This window comes from Lithobates pipiens, unplaced genomic scaffold (assembly GCF_037356315.1).
Source record: "Lithobates pipiens isolate NorthernLeopardFrog02 unplaced genomic scaffold, aLitPip1_a1.2 Scaffold_8, whole genome shotgun sequence".
Classification (NCBI taxonomy): domain Eukaryota; kingdom Metazoa; phylum Chordata; class Amphibia; order Anura; family Ranidae; genus Lithobates; species Lithobates pipiens.
The window spans coordinates 155,026,421-155,045,111 of NW_027507903.1; the positions used below are offsets into that span (position 1 = coordinate 155,026,421).

Genomic DNA, 18,691 nt, shown 5'->3' on the forward strand with positions numbered 1-18,691 from the left:
TTCTCTTGGTCAATCAGGAATTTGCATGTGGCATATAAATGGAAACTACTGAAATGAGTCTGGTGGTTTAGATGTGGTTTAGGGTGGAGAGGATTCAGTGACATTTTTTTTGTCCTGTGGCAAAGCCTGTGATTATTGCACTTCTAGCCTCCCCCTGCACAGAGATTGTCCTGCTTTCCAGCAGACTGTCATGAAGCTTTATCTAATGAGCTAATGGGCTGTTGGCTTAGGAGATATCGCACTAATGGATGTAATTACTGAGACCTGGATGGTGCCAGAAATGCAGAAATTGGATTTTTTTTTAACCCAACTTTTTGGATAGTTTTTAAATGGTGTCTGGTTTTTGAAAGCTCTGACTTGAAGGCTAAGTACACCTTTTTTTTCTAAATTCCAGCATTACCATGTACTAATATGCTATTAATGTACCAGTAATGTATTTGTTGCAGAAATTAGAAAGCTTTCCCTATAATCTTAGGCTTGTTAGTGGTGTGAAGAAGTACTTCATTGGCTGACCTCATTAAATCCCTGCATTTGCCTCCCTCCTCCCGGAGATTGCACCTGCCCACCTTTGTAGTTTCATGATTTTACAATGCAATCATTGTCAGTGGGTACCAATCTCCTTCTGCTGATTGATCATTTTTTACATTACCTCCTTAAATAGACTGTGTGCAGATGAGCGATCACATAATGGCTTACGTGGAGCAGAGCTGTAGTATTGAAAACAGGAGAAGTGTGTCACTATACACTATACTCTAATTGTACAATGTCCTTTAGGTCTATAATCAACTATGTACTGCAAGGGCCTGCCTGATTTGATACAGAGTGATTTGACTACTTTAGATGCAAATGAGGCCTGAAAATGAAATTGATGTGTTTAAACACAAACAGTGAGAACTGAGTGTCTCCATCAACTCCCTTCCATGTATTTGTATGAAGCTGGCCATACACTATGCAATTTGACAGTCTCTGTACAATTTATTTTAGATGTACCAAAACTATGGAATAGGAGTACCCACCTAAACAAGCCATTCAATTTGTATCCAATCACACAGGCCTTTGCACTACATAGTTGATGGTAAATCAGATTTTAGAATGTATGGTCAGGTTAGAAGAAGAAGTTAGAAAGTGGGTGGAAATAAAAAAGAAGTGGTATAGTAATTAGAGAGGAGTGGTCTAGAGAGGTACACACGCTCTATCCTGTTTTGCAGTAAGGCAGTGCATGCAGGGATATGACGTTTCCTGTAAGATCACATGATGTTACAGGAACTCAGGTCTCAGAATGCATTTTTTTAAAGTTTGAACAGAGAAGTGCAGGCTGAAGGCTTCCAAGGACTAGATGAGCGAGAGAGCAGATTGGGATGGCTGGGGTAGAAGACATTAGAAAATGCTTCTATCTATCATGAAAAGTGAAATTGAAAGGTGAATATAACCTTTAATATTTAAAATTTCTGATTACCCATTTTGAGGTTTGTAGGGTATCGTGACTAATTACAGACCCCTGCTAGATTAAGCTAAGGTGACGAAATTCACAATACGGTATATTGTTTTCTTTGTGAACTGAGAATTTGATTTCTAAATATGACATTTTGATTACAGGCATACCCCACTTTTAAGTACACAATGGGGTTTATTTACTAAAGCTGAAAAGTGCAAAATCAGGCATTTCTGCATAGAAACCAATGAGCTTCCAGGTTTTATTGCCAAAGCTTGATTGAACAAGCTGGAGTTAGAAGCTCATTGGTTTCTATGCAGAAGGGAGCCTAATTTTGCACTTTTCATCTTTAGTAAATGAACCCCATGGTGTACTTAAAAGTGGGGTATGCCTGTATGATGCCCCATTCCCCAGACCTTATTACCATTGGAAGGCCTTGGTAGCCCTGTAAATGCCTTTTATGGCCGAAAAGGCTCTACAAGCCTTAAGGGCAGCCCAGGACCACCGGGCATTGTTGTTAGCATTCTGACACTGTGTGCAAGGCAAGGAATGGATGCTACTGGCATGGCAGCTTGTGTAGACATTTAGCATAGCTCTGCTACCCTGCATAATGTTTTCCCTGTCCTGTTCCTGTGAAATAATCTGTGTAAGTGAGAGAGTTCAGGGTGCAATGGGGAGAGTGATAAATAGGGGAGATATATGAGATATATGGGCATGTGACCAAATGTTACAAAGACTTGAAGTCAGACAACACGCAATACAGTAATATCTTGTAGAGCATCTTGAAGCATCTCAATGAACAAGCTGCTACATGGAAAAGAGGCCTTTAGACATGAAAGGGACCGGTTCTCTCACAGCTAAAGGCTTGTCTCCCCAAAATAATGTTTTTGAGAAGCTTATAGAACCAGAATAGGGTTAGGTTAGGTAAAGCCATTCTGTCTGAACACAGGAGTTAGAATAAATAAAACCAATGGGGCTTTCCTCTTTCAAAATGAAGGCTGAGCTAAAGGAATTAGTGTGGCATCCTGAATCAGCGCACCTTATGTATATAAACTATAGCATGTGTGTGTGTGTGTATGAATTCAGGTCAGATAGCCGGATTTGTTTGGGATCCAGGGATTCAAATTAGGCTTTATAAAAGCAAGAATCATATTAGCTCTTAAAAGCAAAGGAATATTGGTAAGAATTTTCACCATGCTTTCATAAATTCAGACTAACGCTACTAGGTCATAAAAATCAAGTCTGGAAAAAAGAAAAAATAGCTTGGCTTACTGTGCTATTTATATAAATGATTTGTGTGTGTCTAGAGAGAAGTGACTGCACCTTTAAAGAACTTAATTTCCCCCTCGTACACACTCTTTGAACCTGTGAATTCATCCCTTACCTGGAGCTAATTCCAGTGCTTCAATAGAACACAGATTGAAAAGTTGCATTTGAGGCATGGAATCTAAAGCAGCAGCTGTCTGCATCTTTTCACCGAGTAAATTAAATCCAGTTGTCTTTAAAATCACAAGATCCAATAAAAGAACTGTTCTGTGCCATCCTCAGATTATAAAAAAAAACTGTTGTTATAAAGAATGACAAGCTGATTAGGAGTCATTTTCTGCGAGGTGGGGGGACAGAAGAGAGGAATGAGAGCACGGAATATTGGGCTGTCTGGATGCTCCAGTTATGGTGCCTGTGCTTTAGTAATTACATTCTGATAAACAGATGAACAAACATTCTCCAGGGGCAATAGGGTTCAGTCTATGAACCCCAAGTACTCACACGTAGTAACAATGAGAAAAAACACACTCTTCAGAATGCAAGTAGGCAGTCGGTGAACAAATAAAGTGAATGTTGAATTGATTCAGCTGTATAGATCTATGCACTTTGTGCATATTAAATGTGCATGAGCCAATTGGATGCTCAGCTAACAAAAGCGTGTGTTTCTTTGAAATGTGAGTTGGTGTGCATCTCAGAGGAGTAAAACCTACTGCATCATTGTATAAATATTCAGAGCCATAGGCTAAACTCTACAGCAAGTCCCATTTCAATATTGGAGAAGGCTACGTATGTTGTGCTCATTGATGTTATTGTAACAAGGGAAAACCATAGAATATACTCTCACTCTTACAGAACCATACTATTTTAGTATCTATAAATACAGGAGGGGCTTCAAGCATTTATGTCTTCATTGGTAAAGTTGAACTCCAGGCAGACAGCTAAATAGAAATATAGAAATCATATATAGGAGCTGTTTTACCAGCCAAAGGATGTATATGTCTGCCCATCCAGCTCTGAGATTTACAGAGCTCTGCCACACAGTGCAGCCCTGTCTGGCAGGGCAAAAGTAACAATTACAGGTCTTGTGCCTTCCTTAGTCTGTGAGTAGACAGTAAAAGGAGAGACAGAACACTGATGAGCTCATCTCTCTGTCCCTCTGCTCTCTCTTCCTATCTGCTTCCTATATGCTTACATTTACAAACTAGATTTGCACACCAGCAAATGGAGCAACCTAAGCTGTGTAGTAACCAATAACAACCAATAAAAAATGTTGAAGGTTAGTGCAGACACAGTAATGAAATCTAATTGGTGGTTACATTGGTTGGCATCTTGCTGCATATCACTGGTCTGTGTGATTTGTCATTAAATGAAATATTATCTATAATGTGCAGTACCATAATGTTTTACTGTATTCATTTATGCATACTCAGTTTATATTCCTGATGATGATTATGGCTTTTACTTTCATGCCTAAAGTCTTGATCAGGAATGCATAATGTGAGTGGGAAAATCACTTTACTACCACTATCAAATTTTAACAACCTTTTCTCACACTGTTTACTTCCTTTCCATTACATGGAGAATTGTCTCCTGCGACAACTGCTTGTATTTCCCTAATTCCTCTCTTGGGAAATAACACGGAAATAATGGGTTTACTTGCTAATAACAATACACATATCTGGTGATTTAGAAAACTAAATAAAAACAAAGTACTAAATAGCAGGCTGTGACATGCATTTTAGTAATATTTTTATTTTTCCATCACCGTTTGAGGGACACGGGAGGTTTGGACACTGACCAACTAAAATAATTAGGCCCCCAACTGTCATGCCTCAGTTTTTGCTAGTGTTCTAAGTTTGGGCACTTTATCCTCAGTTCTGCTAAGGAAAATTCCAACAGTTTTTTATTCTGTTAACATAATCAATCAAGAAGTCTAACATACTGCCTGGGAGACCATACTTGGACCCCAATGGACTAAAAATTTCAGAGTGTGCCTGAAATGTGACCTTCTGGCACTAGACTCTGCTTGTCTTACTTTCTAGACATCTGTGTACTGTGTTAGCTGCAGAGTGCTTTCCAGGTCAAGAGCCATGCCACAGCCTCTGGTGTGACCCAGTCTCTGAAAACTCAATCTGTGAGTTTGTTTCTAGATATGGTGAAGACATCATGTATAACCAGTGAGCTCTGCATTGTGGCCCTTCCCAAACACTGTATATGGTGCTATTTAGCCACAGAGTGCGTCCCAGGTCCAGAGGCACCACCTCTGAAACTTCTTGTCAGTCAATGTCTGTATGGGGTAAGGCAAACTTTCTAGACCACTGGGTACTGTGTCAATTAGTCGCCGACCACTTTCTTGGCTTAGAGCCATGGTGCAGCCTCTAGTGTGTCCTGCAGTCTCACTAAGGTCTCTGGAAATCACTCCTACAGTTAACATATCTGGATATGTATAGATTATACACTGGACAGTGCCTTATGTCACTTCTGAGTCTCTTATGTATGGTATTAGTAACCTGCAGAGTACTATCTAGTTTTTACAGCTGTAGCACAGTCTTACATTGTGACCAGGTCTCTCTCAGATCATTTATTGTGTAACGTTGCTGCAGTAACAGCAATAGAACATATCTCCCAGTATCAACTATTGGGTGCCATTTTTCTTTAAAAATTCCTGGGGTTTCTTTGTTTTGTTTTTTGACGTGAGGGTTATTCATAAGGAAAGTTAGCACTGAAGCAATCTGCCAGGGACAATGCTGTATATATACATGCTCACAATCCCTTCCCAGGTTTCAGGTCAGGAGGAATCATCTTCTCATTGCTCCAGGTGCTTTAGGCATGTTGTGGATCACCCAGACTCTGGTTTTGTTCCATTGTACACCATAGAGGCCTAGAGTTTTTCCTCTTAGATTAATCTGTACAACAGGGTCAGATTAATAATGGTTGGTGGTGAGGTTATACAGTGGTGAAGTTATACAGTGGGCTAGTGTAATATTTTTGAGTTTGCCAGTTCCCCAACCTCCTGCAGGTTGCAGTTTGTTAGATACTAACTGATAGCTTAAATTGTCTTTTACTGTGGTCTGCCTAAACTTACATGTGCATGCAGTCTGTTAAGACCTCTTTAACACTTTTTTAAATAGTTATTAAACTAGGCAAAAAATATGAATGGTCAAAACAGGAGAATAGCTTTTTGAATATATACATATCATTTTATCTTTAAAGAGAGCTCACTAGCACATCATGTGCTCATTTAGTGCTTTTTTAATATATACATAAACAAGCAACTTTCTGGAGCCCAATACTGTCTCTTTTCACAGGCAACAGGTGACTATGCCAGTGTTGCTAAGGAAAGAGCTGGTATAAGGCTTTAAAATCTTGCTTGTTTATGTGACTAATAAAAAGCTCTGAATGAGCCAGTGACCTTTGCAACTTTCTTAAGTACTTATGAAAATGCCATCCATTGTAGATCATTGCAGCACCCACATTTAAAGTAGACGTTCACCCAAACTAACTAAATCTATTCACAGCCACCTTCTAAAACAAATCTATCTAACGACGCAAAGAAGAAATCGCTATACATACCTTTTCTGAAGTTGATCGGGTCCGGTCTCCAGCGGCAGATGCTGTGTGCAGGAGAGAACCGACAACGGCTGTGAAATGCCTGGGAAGTGACATCACCCATAGAGTTACTATGGGGCTTCCGTTGTCAGCTCTCCTGCACACGCCCACAAAATTAGGCCACCACTAACAGCTCAGTATGGGACCAGACCGGAGCGGCTATGGAACAGATATGTTTCTTATTTATGCCGCGTACACACGATCGAATTGTCCGGCAGACTTAGTCCGGCAAACAATCCGGCAACCAATCCACCGGACTTTCTAACGAACGGACTTGGCCACACACGGACACTCTGAAAGTCTGGCAATTTCTAACGCAATGACGTACAGCACGTACGACGGGACTAGATAAAGGAAGTTCAATAGCCAGTAGCCAATAGCTTCCTTCTCGTACTTGCTTCTGAGCATGCGTTATTCTTAGTCCGCCGGACTAGCACACTGACGAACGGATTTTCCGCTGAAAGCCAAGTCTGGCAGACAAATTTTGAGTCAAAACTACTTTCTAAGTCCACCAGACTTTACGATGAAAAAGTCAGCTGGAGCCCACATACGATCGAATAGTCCTGTGTAATGCGGTCCTGCTGACAATTCGATCATGTGTATGCGGCATTACAGGGCTAGATAGAGTAGGTTTAGAATGTGGCTGCAAGTAGGTTTAGAGTTAGTTAGGTTTTGGGTGAATTTCTACTTTAAGATGGCCAATGGCCATTAGGAAGTGCACCACACTCGTCTGCATATGCTGATCTATAAAGAATCACATAAGTCAGAATTTCAAGTAATTATGATTTGTGGACTGTATTTGAACCTGGCAAGACCAGTCTGCTTATGTGCAGGATAGTACAAATATTCTTAATTCACAGGCTCCTTTGGCCTTCCAATTGACTTGTTCATCACTAGTCACATGCACATGGGTGTACACGTAGGTATCCAATGGGATTGGCAAGTATTGTGTTTACATCAACCACACATCCTTGGAATCTGGAGTATCTGAAGCTCAATAGCTTAATAAGGTCACTTTGTATAGTGTTGCACTAAACCAAAAGAGGGCTACATACACTTGCATAACTAGAACATGTGACAGCTGAAAAGCACATTAGATGAAATACAAATCTGTCAGGCAAGTGCAGAGTCTATAAACTGGCAAATTAACTCAGACAACATTCAAGTAGCATCAAATGACAATCACAGGCTAGGGCAGGTGACATTCACGTAGAAGGAAAAAGAAGAACAAATGAACAGGAATTAAAATGTTTCTGGGGTTGTAAACATCCATGGTTTTCATCACCAGAACCAAATTTTAGAAAAACAAGCAAGAACCAATTACTCAGACACTGCCATAGTGCTCAAAGCAAAAACGTATGTTACTGGCATGCTGCGATAAACCAGTGCTGTAATTACCTATGCGGGAGAAAATGGATGCATGTGCTTGATGACAGCAAGCCTATCATGAAAGAGAAATACACTATATTGCCAAAAGTATTGGGCCGCCTGCCTTTACATGCACATGAACTCCACAAGGTTTAGGAGTGTGTCTATGGGAATGTTTGATCATTCTTCCAGAAGCGCAATTGTGGGGTTAGGCACTGATGTTGGACATGAAAGACTGGCTCGCCCAAAGGTGAATTAGAGCAGAGACTGCTAACCAGGCCTTCTCATCCACATCATTGCCTGACCTCACAAATGCGTTTCTGGAAGAATGATCAAACATTCCCATAGACACCCTCCTAAACCTTGTGGACAGTCTTCCCAGAAGAGCTGAAGCTGTTATAGCTGCAAATGGTGAGCCAAATCAATATCGAACCCTAGGAACTAAGACTGCCATTAACGTTCATGTAAAGGTCAATACTTTTGGCAATATAGTGTATACTGGTAATAGAGCCAATCATAAGCATCAAGGTCTCAGTTTTGCCTAGGTGCTAAGTTTGACCTAACAGCTACTTATAGTAAGCCATCTTGAAATCTTGGAATCGTAGAAAGCTATCCATGGTCAAAAGATGAAAGTCACCTTTTAGTAAAAGTTTAAATATCTATGTGTTATTTCTAAGGAAGTGGGTAGGTAACATAAGAAAATATTCTGCAGTTTCTGCATTTATGTTTGATATCAGCATTATTCAGATGCTCATTGCTTTGATCGCTTACGGTCAGGACAAAAGTTACTGTCAGCTTTCAACAGGTTCTTGGAACTACATTTTACCATCTTGAATAACGTGGGGTTACAACAAACATATTTTTTTTAATTATTATTGTTGTGTCACTGTTGGAAACATTTCCCCTTACTTCTTGCCCACACTATCAATGGACAAGAAGTAAGAAAAATCTATCTTAACATATAAAGTATCTCACAAAAGTTAGTACATCCCTCACATTTTTGTAAATATTTTATTATATCTTTTCATGTGACAACATTGAAGAAATGACACTTTGCTACAATGTAAAGTAGTGAGTGTACAGCTTGTGTAACAGTGTAAATGTTCTGTCCCCTCAAAATTACTCAGCACACAGCCATTAGGCCCTGTTCACACGTGCGGACAGTATGTCTGTATTTCATGCATCTGTTTTTGGAAATACGGACATACATGCATCCCTATGGGATAGCGGGTGTCAGCGGATGAATATCATCCGTCCCTGCCATGGTCCGATTCTGCAGACGGAGGAAAATCCTATTTTTCTATCCGTCTGCAGAGCGGATCAGATGAACACAGACAGATGGTCCATGTTCATCCAATCCCCCCATAGGGAAGAGCGGAGATCTGACAGGGCCCTGTCATCCACTGGCTCAGCAGGGATCAATGGAGTGATCCCAGCTGAGCAAGCGGATGTTCACCTGGCGAAAAATCACGGATCCATGCTGTGTGAAAGGACCCTATATGTCTAAAATGATGGCAACAAAAGCGAGTACACCCCTAAGTGAAAATGTAAAAATTGGGCCCAGTTAGCCGTTTTCTCTCCCCGGTGTCATGTGACTCATTAGTGTTACAAGGTCTCAGGTGTGAATGGGGAGCAGGTGTGTTAATTTTGGTGTTATTACTCTCACTATCTCATATTGCTCACTGGAAGTTCAACATGGCATCTCATGGCAAAGAACTCTTTGAGGATCTAAAAAAAAAAGAATTGTTGCTCTACACAAAGATAGCTTAGGCTATAAGAAGATTGCCAAGACCCTGAAACTGAGCTACAGCACGATGGCCAAAACCATACAGCAATTTAACAGGACAGGTTCCACTCAGAACAGGCCTCGCTATGGTTAACCAAAGAGGTTGAATGCACATGCTCAGCATCATATCCAGAGGTTGTCTTTGGAAAATAGAAGTATGAGTGCTGTCAGCATTGCTGCAAAGGTTGAAGGGGTGGGGAGTCAGCCTGTCATTGCTCAGTCCATGCACTGCACGCTGCATCACATTGGTCTGTATGGCTGTTGTCCCAAAAAGAGGCCTCTTCTAAGCATGAAGCACAAGAAAGCTTGCAAACGTTTTTCTGAAGACGAGCAGACTAAGGACATGGATTACCGGAACCATGTCCTGTGGTCTGATGGGACCAAGATAAACGTATTTGGTTCAGATGGTGTCAAGCATGTGTGCCTGCAACCAGGTGAGGAGTACAAAGACAAGTGTGTCTTGCCTACAGTCAAGTATGGTGGTGGGAGTGTCATGGGCTGCATGAGTGCTGTCAGCACTGGGGGAGCTACCATTCATTGAGGGAACCATGAAAGCCAACATGTGCCGAGCATGATCCCCTCCCTTCAGAGACTGGGCCACAGGGCAATATTCCAACATGATAATGACCCTAAAGACACCTCCAAGGTGACCACTGCCTTGCTAAAGAAGCTGAGGGTAAAGGTAATGGACTGGCCAGGAATGTCTCCAGACCTAAACCCTATTTAGCATCTGTGGGGCATCATCAAATGCAAGGTGGAGGAGCGCAAGGTCTCTAACATTCATCAGCTCAGTGATGTCATCATGGAGGAGTGGAAGAGGACTCCAGTGACAACTTGTGATGCTCTGGGGAACTCCATCCCCAAGAGGGTTAAGGAAATGCTGGAAAATAATGCTGGCCACACAAAATATTGACACTTTGGGCCTTATTTGGACATTTTCACGTAGGGGTGTACTCACTTTCGTTGCCAGCAGTTTAGAAATGAATGGCTGTGTGTTGAATTATTTTGAGGGGACAGCAAATTTACACTGTTATACAAGCTGTAGACTCACTACTTTACATTGTAGCAAAGTGTAATTTCTTCAGGGCTGTCACGTGAACAGATATAACAAAATATTTACAAAAATGTGAGGGGTGTACTAATTTTTGTCAGATACTGTACATAACAACAAAGTAAAGTGGGTAAAAGCTGGAATATGCATATTCTTTTTATTGTTGTCCCTGCCCCCTTTGGAGGTTTCACTTACTGTCCAAATGACAAAATTGTCACCAGAACAGAACATGAGGGTGAAGCTCCAAAGTTGGGTCTGCAACAAAGTCCAACAAATCTAAACCTTTCCACACTCTATTAAAAGCGGAAAAATTAAGTCTGGAAATTACTATGTGACATTACCTTTATTTCTTTTTAAAAAAGAAACATCCTAATGGAAAAAAAAAAAACGATAACCTCTCTCACTTAATTGCATGATATATAATCATACATTGATCTTTGTCAGTTTCATCGAACAGAAATGGTATTTATTAGTTAGCATGGTTTGTTACGCTATGGTGGTCTTTGCAGCATGCATTTTGAAAAAAGCTACTCAACACTGACAGGCAAAATACAGCAGAGTATAACAAATTCAGATCCTTAAGCAAAAGAGGAAATATATGTTCTGTACGATTCTAGAATTAAGAGCATGCCACATTCAATGTGACAGGGGTTAAAAGGTATCTGCTCGAATGAGCTAAGGGTTGGAGAAGATAACAGTAACCAAGAAGACAAAGAAAAAAAGTTTAACAAAGGACATCCGTTGTGCAAGGCGATTTCAAAACCACATCTCATTTCATTCAACCGGATCTGCTCATTTCATCATTTCTCAGTGCTGTGCTATTTAGAGTCTTCCTGCAGTCCTGTACTTTGCAGAGAGCAATGCCATTTTTTTTAATTAGTAGACACAGTGGCTGTGGTTGGAAATCCAACTAATTGGGCAGAAACTGACAAATCGTATTAGAAAAGCTTGAAAGTGTTTCTATCTCTAAAAGAGGACCTTGTAAAGAGAGGAAACTGCACGCTATAGGGTAGAACCTGCTTTAAATTCAGGGCTGGTGACAGTTGGAAAGGTACGTTTCTTTTATACTGCTATTTGTTTCTTACAAATGCCATTTTTGCTGTTGTAATTAATGAATAGGGATGCTAGTGAGAATAGTATGCAACTGTTGTTCTCTTGTTAAAACCATTTTCTTAACCATATATATATATATGCTGCTGCTTTTACGTTGTCAGTTAACGATTATGTAATTGTCTATCCTAGCTTTGTATACAATGGGACTTGTTTCATATAGTGCCAGTAACTCATCCCAACCACACATATAATCTATAATCTTCTAATCAGCATACTGATCTGCTAACATCTGAATTTCCTTGGTTTATTTTTCTCTGGCAGGCTGTTCTTAATCATTTTAAACTTTGGTGTAAAATGGGGGTTACTGTACATGTTTTGTGACTCTCAATTCAAAACATAGTTCCCCAGGTCACTCTAATTAAGTCATACAGGCAAATCTAGTACATGCCTACTGAAATGATACCATGATACCCTCAATGACTACCTGATGGTTACAGCAGGTAGCATCAATTAAAAGAAAACTTGGGCAATGGCTATTAGCTCTATTCATTCCAGATCCTAATTTTAAAAACACATTGGAAATGCATGTCAAAAACGTATGTCAACGCACGACTAAAATGCATGTTGATAAATGAAAATACACCTGCCCAATGCTATAAAAAAACTTACCTCTACACACATGCATAGGTCTAATTAGGCAATAAAACCAGTGTTGAATCCCAGGGCATGCATTTTCATATGGCCTACTGCACTATAATTGCTGCTTGCTTAAGAAGTAGCATGTCATCCGTCTTCCAAAAGAGAAATGTAGTTAAAAGGTTAGTGTGTGGCCATTCACAAAAGTACAGATGCAGCAAAATTTACTAGAACAAAATACTAAACTAGGAATGACTTCAAAGTATAGTTTAGGTAAGTAAATGTATCTAGTGTCTTGTCCAATATTTTATTGTGCAAGGACCCATTCACCCCTAACCATGTGTGCTACAACACACACATTGTGCATTGACACTCATTATGGTGCCTTAACAGCCCATTAAAAAGGGCAGTAACACATGCGAAAATGGAGCAGGCTGCATTCTATTGCAGCAAAATGTGTAGAACACCATTCTTTGTACTGTGCTACGTTATGTTGAAGCACGCATGCATTTGCAGGTGTGTTGGGGTGCAATTCCAAATAAATGGCACTGCAGCACATCAAGGCATGTGATGTGCTTTGACATGTATTAATCCATGTGTTATCACAACACAGTAGTGTTAATGAACTCTGAAAACAAATTGTCTGCACAAACTAACTAGAATGAACATACAGTATATTTAACTGCTAATGTAGAAGGTTAGAAGTAATTACACACAGGATTGATGTATGCCCTTAAATATATTTTGTAAAGAAATGACTCTGGTGTATTTCCACCTTTGCAGCCAAATTGGGATAACACCTCCTTTATATTTTCGTAATGTTCCTATTTAATTAGCTTAACTTAAAAAAAAAAAATCAGCTTACCTTATTTGCTGAAAAATACTATGACATTTTACTTAGCTTTCCTTCACTATGTAATGCCAAGGAAGGGACTGGAGAATTTAAAGATTAGTATGGGTGTCATGTACCTGACGGCTGAGCTTTATGTGGGAGGGAAGGCCTTTCTTACAGCCCTGGTTCAGAGACCACTAATGTTGTAACAGTGGCTGTGAGAGTGTGGTGATGTCAGGGTGCTTGTACAGTCTTCCGTGTAGCAGGTGCATCATCAGGATGGTCCAGATAGCTGGACAGCAGGTGTTGGCAGGAACAGCAGACCCTGGGCTGGTGGCAGCAGGCAGCAGTAGGCAGCGGCAATAGCTGATTCAGGAAGACTGATGGACCACAATAGAGGATGCTCCAGTAGGAGCCAGGCAGGTGCATGCAGGGCAAAAGAGACACAGTATGCGTGGTCAGAGAAGGTGGGTTGGTATTTGGAAACAGGCGGTCAGATGCAGGCATAGACAGCAGACAAGGGAATAGACAAGGTAGAGGCAGAGATTGGCAGCAAGAGTTCAGGAAGATAAGCAGAAGGCGGAGGTAGAGTTCAGATACTGGTCAGGGTAGGAGATATCCAAATGAAGGCCTGCCTAATGGCTGGGAGCACTGACTGGAGTGTTCTGACTGGGGGAGGGGATTTTTCAGTAAAAAAACTTTTGCATTGGAGATCATGTCCCATCGTCTTTTTCCTTTTTCTACTACACACACACACACACACACACACACACACACATACACATATATATATATATATATATATATATATATATATATATATATATATATATACACAGCATATATATATTTTTAAACCATGTCTTATAACAGCATTATTATGAAGTCTTTTGACTTTCAGTTTTGTGAAATGTTCTACTGTGTAGTGAAATTTGTTTTGCTTTCATGTCTCTGCTGACTGAATCTGGTAAAGCCAACAGGAAGTGTGGTTTATGAGTCTCAGAATAATAAAAAAGGGTTTCAAACGTCAGTGAGAATATAAAAAAATGCTTTGAAATGCTAGTGGAATAAAATGACCCAGCCTAACATGTTATATGGCTCAAATGTTTTGCCTTGAAAAAAAATGTATCTCACAAAAGTGAGTACACTCCTCACATTTTTGTAAATATTTTATTATATCTTTTCAACTTGACAACACTGAAGAAATTACACTTTGCTACAATGTAAAATAGTGGGAATACAGCTTGTATAACAGTGTAAATTTGCTGTCTCCTCAAAATAACTCAACACACAGCCATTCATGTCAGCGTTGTCACATGAACAGATATAATAAAATATTTACAAAAATGTGAGGGGTGAGATACTGTATATGTGCATTCAGTGTTTCCTGAGAATGTGTGCATATGTACTTCCGGAAGGTAATGACCTACCACCATACAGCCAAAAGCTATGCTGTTGGTTGCTAAACAGTTGCTGGTAAACTCTGCCACTACTGTAGTCTTTATGAGTTCACAGCAACTCAGTCACTCAGCAAACTAAAAATGTCTTTAAGAGCAGCATTGAGTATCCAAACTCAATGCATACCTATTCCTATTCAATAATCTATACAGAAATATGCAACCAATGAAAACAAATTTTTCCTCAGTATAGCCTCAGTAACTGTAATCTAATTGGTCCTTATGTGTTGCTGCAATTCACGCAATATTGTAGCATTTTTGCTGCATCATTGAATATCCCATACATTTACAAGCATGTATGTACTATACAATGTGACAATTAATGGAAAAATATCTGTTGTATAGTTTATCTGAGCACCCTATCATTTCTATGGCTTTCTAAAGATAAAAGTTTTGTGCAGTTAAACTGCTAAAAAGATAGTGATCTTGTAAAAAAAAGCAGAAGTTCACATTACTCCTCCTTTCCTCAGCACCACTTGTAAGTCTGCCCCTCTCCTTCTTGCCGGAGGGGTTTAGAGCTGCTGCTTATCTCAGCCCACTGCATGCCAGCTTCAATCTAAAAAAAAAATGACAGGCACTGTCACTGGGAAAGAAACACAAGCATATTCTGGTTAAGTCAGAAAAAAATGATTTATTTAATAGATAGATTTGTAATTTACTGGTGGGATTATGGCATTTATGTGTTTTCCTTATTTAAAATAAATAGGAATTGTAGCAGTAATGTGCGGCTTTTACATCCCAGACCAACATTAATCCGCAAACAGCAATGTTGTAGTAGTTCATAGACTGACAATAGAGCATACAAGTTAATGGTATCACCAACTCCCATTAAAGTGAAGGTTCTAGGCTGCCAATGGTTGAGACGTTAAACCATATAATTTGCTCAACTCATGAGAGCAACCTTTACATCCCACCAGTTTCTCACAGGTAGACTCTTCATTAGGGATTGTTTATGGGAAGGAGAATTCCCAATAACTGGTATTTCCTGCTGACTGGCTTGACTTTTCCAAACACAAACAGAAACCTCAAATTAGAATCCCAAACAATTTAATGAGGTATATGTGAATGAGCTACTCTAAATGCAAAATATGTCCCATATGGGGGACCAGTTAACATAAAATAAAATTAGGCCATAAACCAATTTTAAAATCTATGTTTGATTGGCTATAGGAGGCAACGGGATATAGATATGTAAACAGGAATATGTTACTGTATAAAGTTAATATATGCTAGAGCTTTAGTAAATGTGCATATTCATAAACCTTAAATTTGTAAGCTTTAAAGGTCTTGTTTGAAATGTCAACAGCTGGTAGTGAAAACCTTCCACTTTGACCCTTACTAAGGCCGGCATACACGGTTCGAATCTTGGCCAGTTCAGCAAAGAGTTGAACCATTATTGGGCTGGCTGAATGCACCAAGTTGGTTGATCAATCAACTTGGGTACAACCAGCCTGCCAGATTCTCTTACAATTTTCGCTAGCGTTTGCTATAGCCGCTAATGATAATCACTGTCTTCTTCTGACGGCGAAGGCCAGGGGAAGCCGTCCCCGCTGGGAGAAGAGAGAATCGGGCAGGCTGGTTGTACCCAAGTTGATAGATCAACTTGGTACATTCAGCCTGCCCATTAACGGTTGCAATATCGGCCGCTGTTTGCTGAACTGGCCAAGATTCTAACCATGTATGGCTGCTGACAGGAGGGATTCCACTGTCATCTATGCATCCCACCATGTTCGCATCCCAGGTTTATTTCTTAGCATACTCTTCTTCAGTTCAGATTTAATTATGAGAACAATTGATTGTTTTGCAGACACCTGTGGCAGGATAATATCCAGGGATGTTCCAGGCAGCTATAGTAACAGTATTTTAAATGGCATAACTTATTTTTATTTTCTATATATGTTGACTAACAAGTGTTCTTATATTGCTTTGGAGTTTTACCTTGAAACAACATTTTTGGCAAATGTGTGCAGATGGCTCTTAGCCAACCTCATTGCTGCTCACTGGAGCTTACAATCTAATGTCATGACAACAGCAACAAAAAGTACAGTATATATTAAGTCTGAACATGTACAAATATGATTTTTAATTATGAAAAGAAATATCATGTTGTATCATAGGCACTGATTGACATACTAATGACCTAGCTGATGTTAACTTTCTGTTTCCTAATGATTGCTTTACATATGCTAGGTCATATTTTCACTGGCCAATCCTTTTTTTCTGCTTCTATAGTTGCATGTTATCCTTATACATTTTTGTGACCTTATGGGGTTTAATACAATGCATATGCTTTGTTATTTATTTTTTATTTATTTTTGTACTGTAAAATCTCAAAAAATTCCTGATTATAAATAAAAAAGGAAATTTTGCTGACAAGGTGGTCCTGACTGCCAGTTCAGGAATTCTAGCATTCTCCAGAGGGGCTGGCCTCTATGAAGGTATTTGCTAGCCAGATTTAATTTGGAGGGCAGTTCATGCTTTTTCAGTTCAATTTTAAGTATAAGCACAATTCATTGAAGCCTAAATACATTATAAACTTGGGCTTCAAATGGGCACTGATCGGACAGCAGTTCAGGCCTGTTAGAGTGTGGGTTGTGTGATTTATGTGCTCAGTTCTTAGTTACAGTCCAGGCCTGATGTTAGATAACTGTGGTGAATATCATTATTTCATTTGTATTTATATTTTTTACAGTGTTTATGAAAAAATTTGCAAAGAGTAAACTTGGAACTTTCTTGTAAATTGTGATTCAGATGCTTGCCATATGTCTTAGAAAATCATGGTGATGGAATACTTCAGGACACTGTCAGCTAGGCTAACATTCCACTGCAAAATACAAAACAGAAATCCTACTGTTTTATTGATTGCACACATTCCAAATGTCATAATGATTTTAAGTACTATAAATTATATTATTATGATTATCCCTTTTTCTTTGCGTGAGATATTATCCATGAGTCACAGCCTGGACTAAAGCAGCAATACAGAAAATAATGACTGAACTTTGCTTAGCTATGTGGAACAATAAAGGAAATATTTTGGCCTTAGCCATTGGCATACTAGTAAAATGTAACCATAACATTGTAAATATACAAATATGTATCAGGATAGATAGATAGATAGATAGATAGATAGATAGATAGATAGATAGATATACATATATTATATATTTGTATGTATTACACATATACAATATATATATATATATATATATATATATATATATATATATATATATATATATATATATATATATGGTGAGGCCATGCCACTGTGTGATAAGGCAGTCTGGGCCAGGTTTTGGATAAAACAGGCCTACTAATGGTTGCTGTTCTTTTAGTAGTATCAGGATTAGAGGTCAGTGCCTCAACCTCCCATAGGGTGGTGATTGTAAGGTAAACAAGAGGTGCACGTCTCCACCGTGCTGTCAAGGAAGGGACAGACCAAGAAGCTGAGAGACAGGGTCTCACCCAGGGGACAGAGGTGTCCCAAGCCAGAGGCCCGAGTAAGAGATAGAGTCTATGAGAAACAAAACTACTAGAAGCTGTAAAGGAAAGACAGTGTTTGTGTACTAGCACTGGGAATGGGTGCTAGATGGTCTGGAGGACCAAGGCATGAATCCTGAGCAGTAAAGCTGCAAAGAGAGCCAGGAGGCTTGAATATTGTTCTTTATCGTATTGATTGTGAGTTCCCCGCTATACATTTGTGAACTTTTGCTTTCTTTAAATAAAAGTGGATAGGAAACTCCCTGAAATGTATTTTTGGCATGTAGCAAACTCACTGTATAAATACATCTACCATGAGGGCTAAATACCACTTATCACTATATATAAATATATATATATGTATTTGTGAGGTACTGGCTGGCGGAATTGTGGTGCTGATGAGGGGTCCCAAGGTTTGTGTCTGATATGGAGAAAACAAACGTTTTGTTTTTTCTGAATCTTAATATGTCAGTTTCTGTGTCCTTAAGCCTAGAGGCTTGGTAGAGCTTTGAATGGGAAAAGCCTCCATTTCTGCACCCACACATTGCCAGTTAGCCAGACCTTATTGATTAGTCTTGGCTGTCCACAGGGCATTTTATATGCTAGCTGACCGAGGCTCAGGGCTCTCTCTCATAATTTTTCTGCTCCAGGAGCCTGCTTCTTGGTGAAAAGGCTGACCACTGTTAGAGTACTGAGTGTTCCAAGAGCTGCCCACTTA

General features: G+C 39.5%; 1 protein-coding gene across 36 annotated transcripts in view; it reads left to right on the forward strand.

The window, feature by feature from the left end:
* CELF2 (CUGBP Elav-like family member 2) overlaps nt 1-18,691 on the forward strand; it is a 683,959-nt gene that overhangs the window by 199,035 nt on the left and 466,233 nt on the right. Inside the window, exon 1 of one of the 36 annotated variants that reach the window (XM_077472903.1) lies at nt 11,356-11,563. The exons of the other annotated variants lie outside the window; for them this stretch is intronic. The gene's annotated coding sequence lies outside the window, so the exon portion shown is untranslated. Of the gene's footprint in view, nt 1-11,355; nt 11,564-18,691 lie in introns of those variants that run through there. 36 annotated transcript variants of the gene reach the window in all.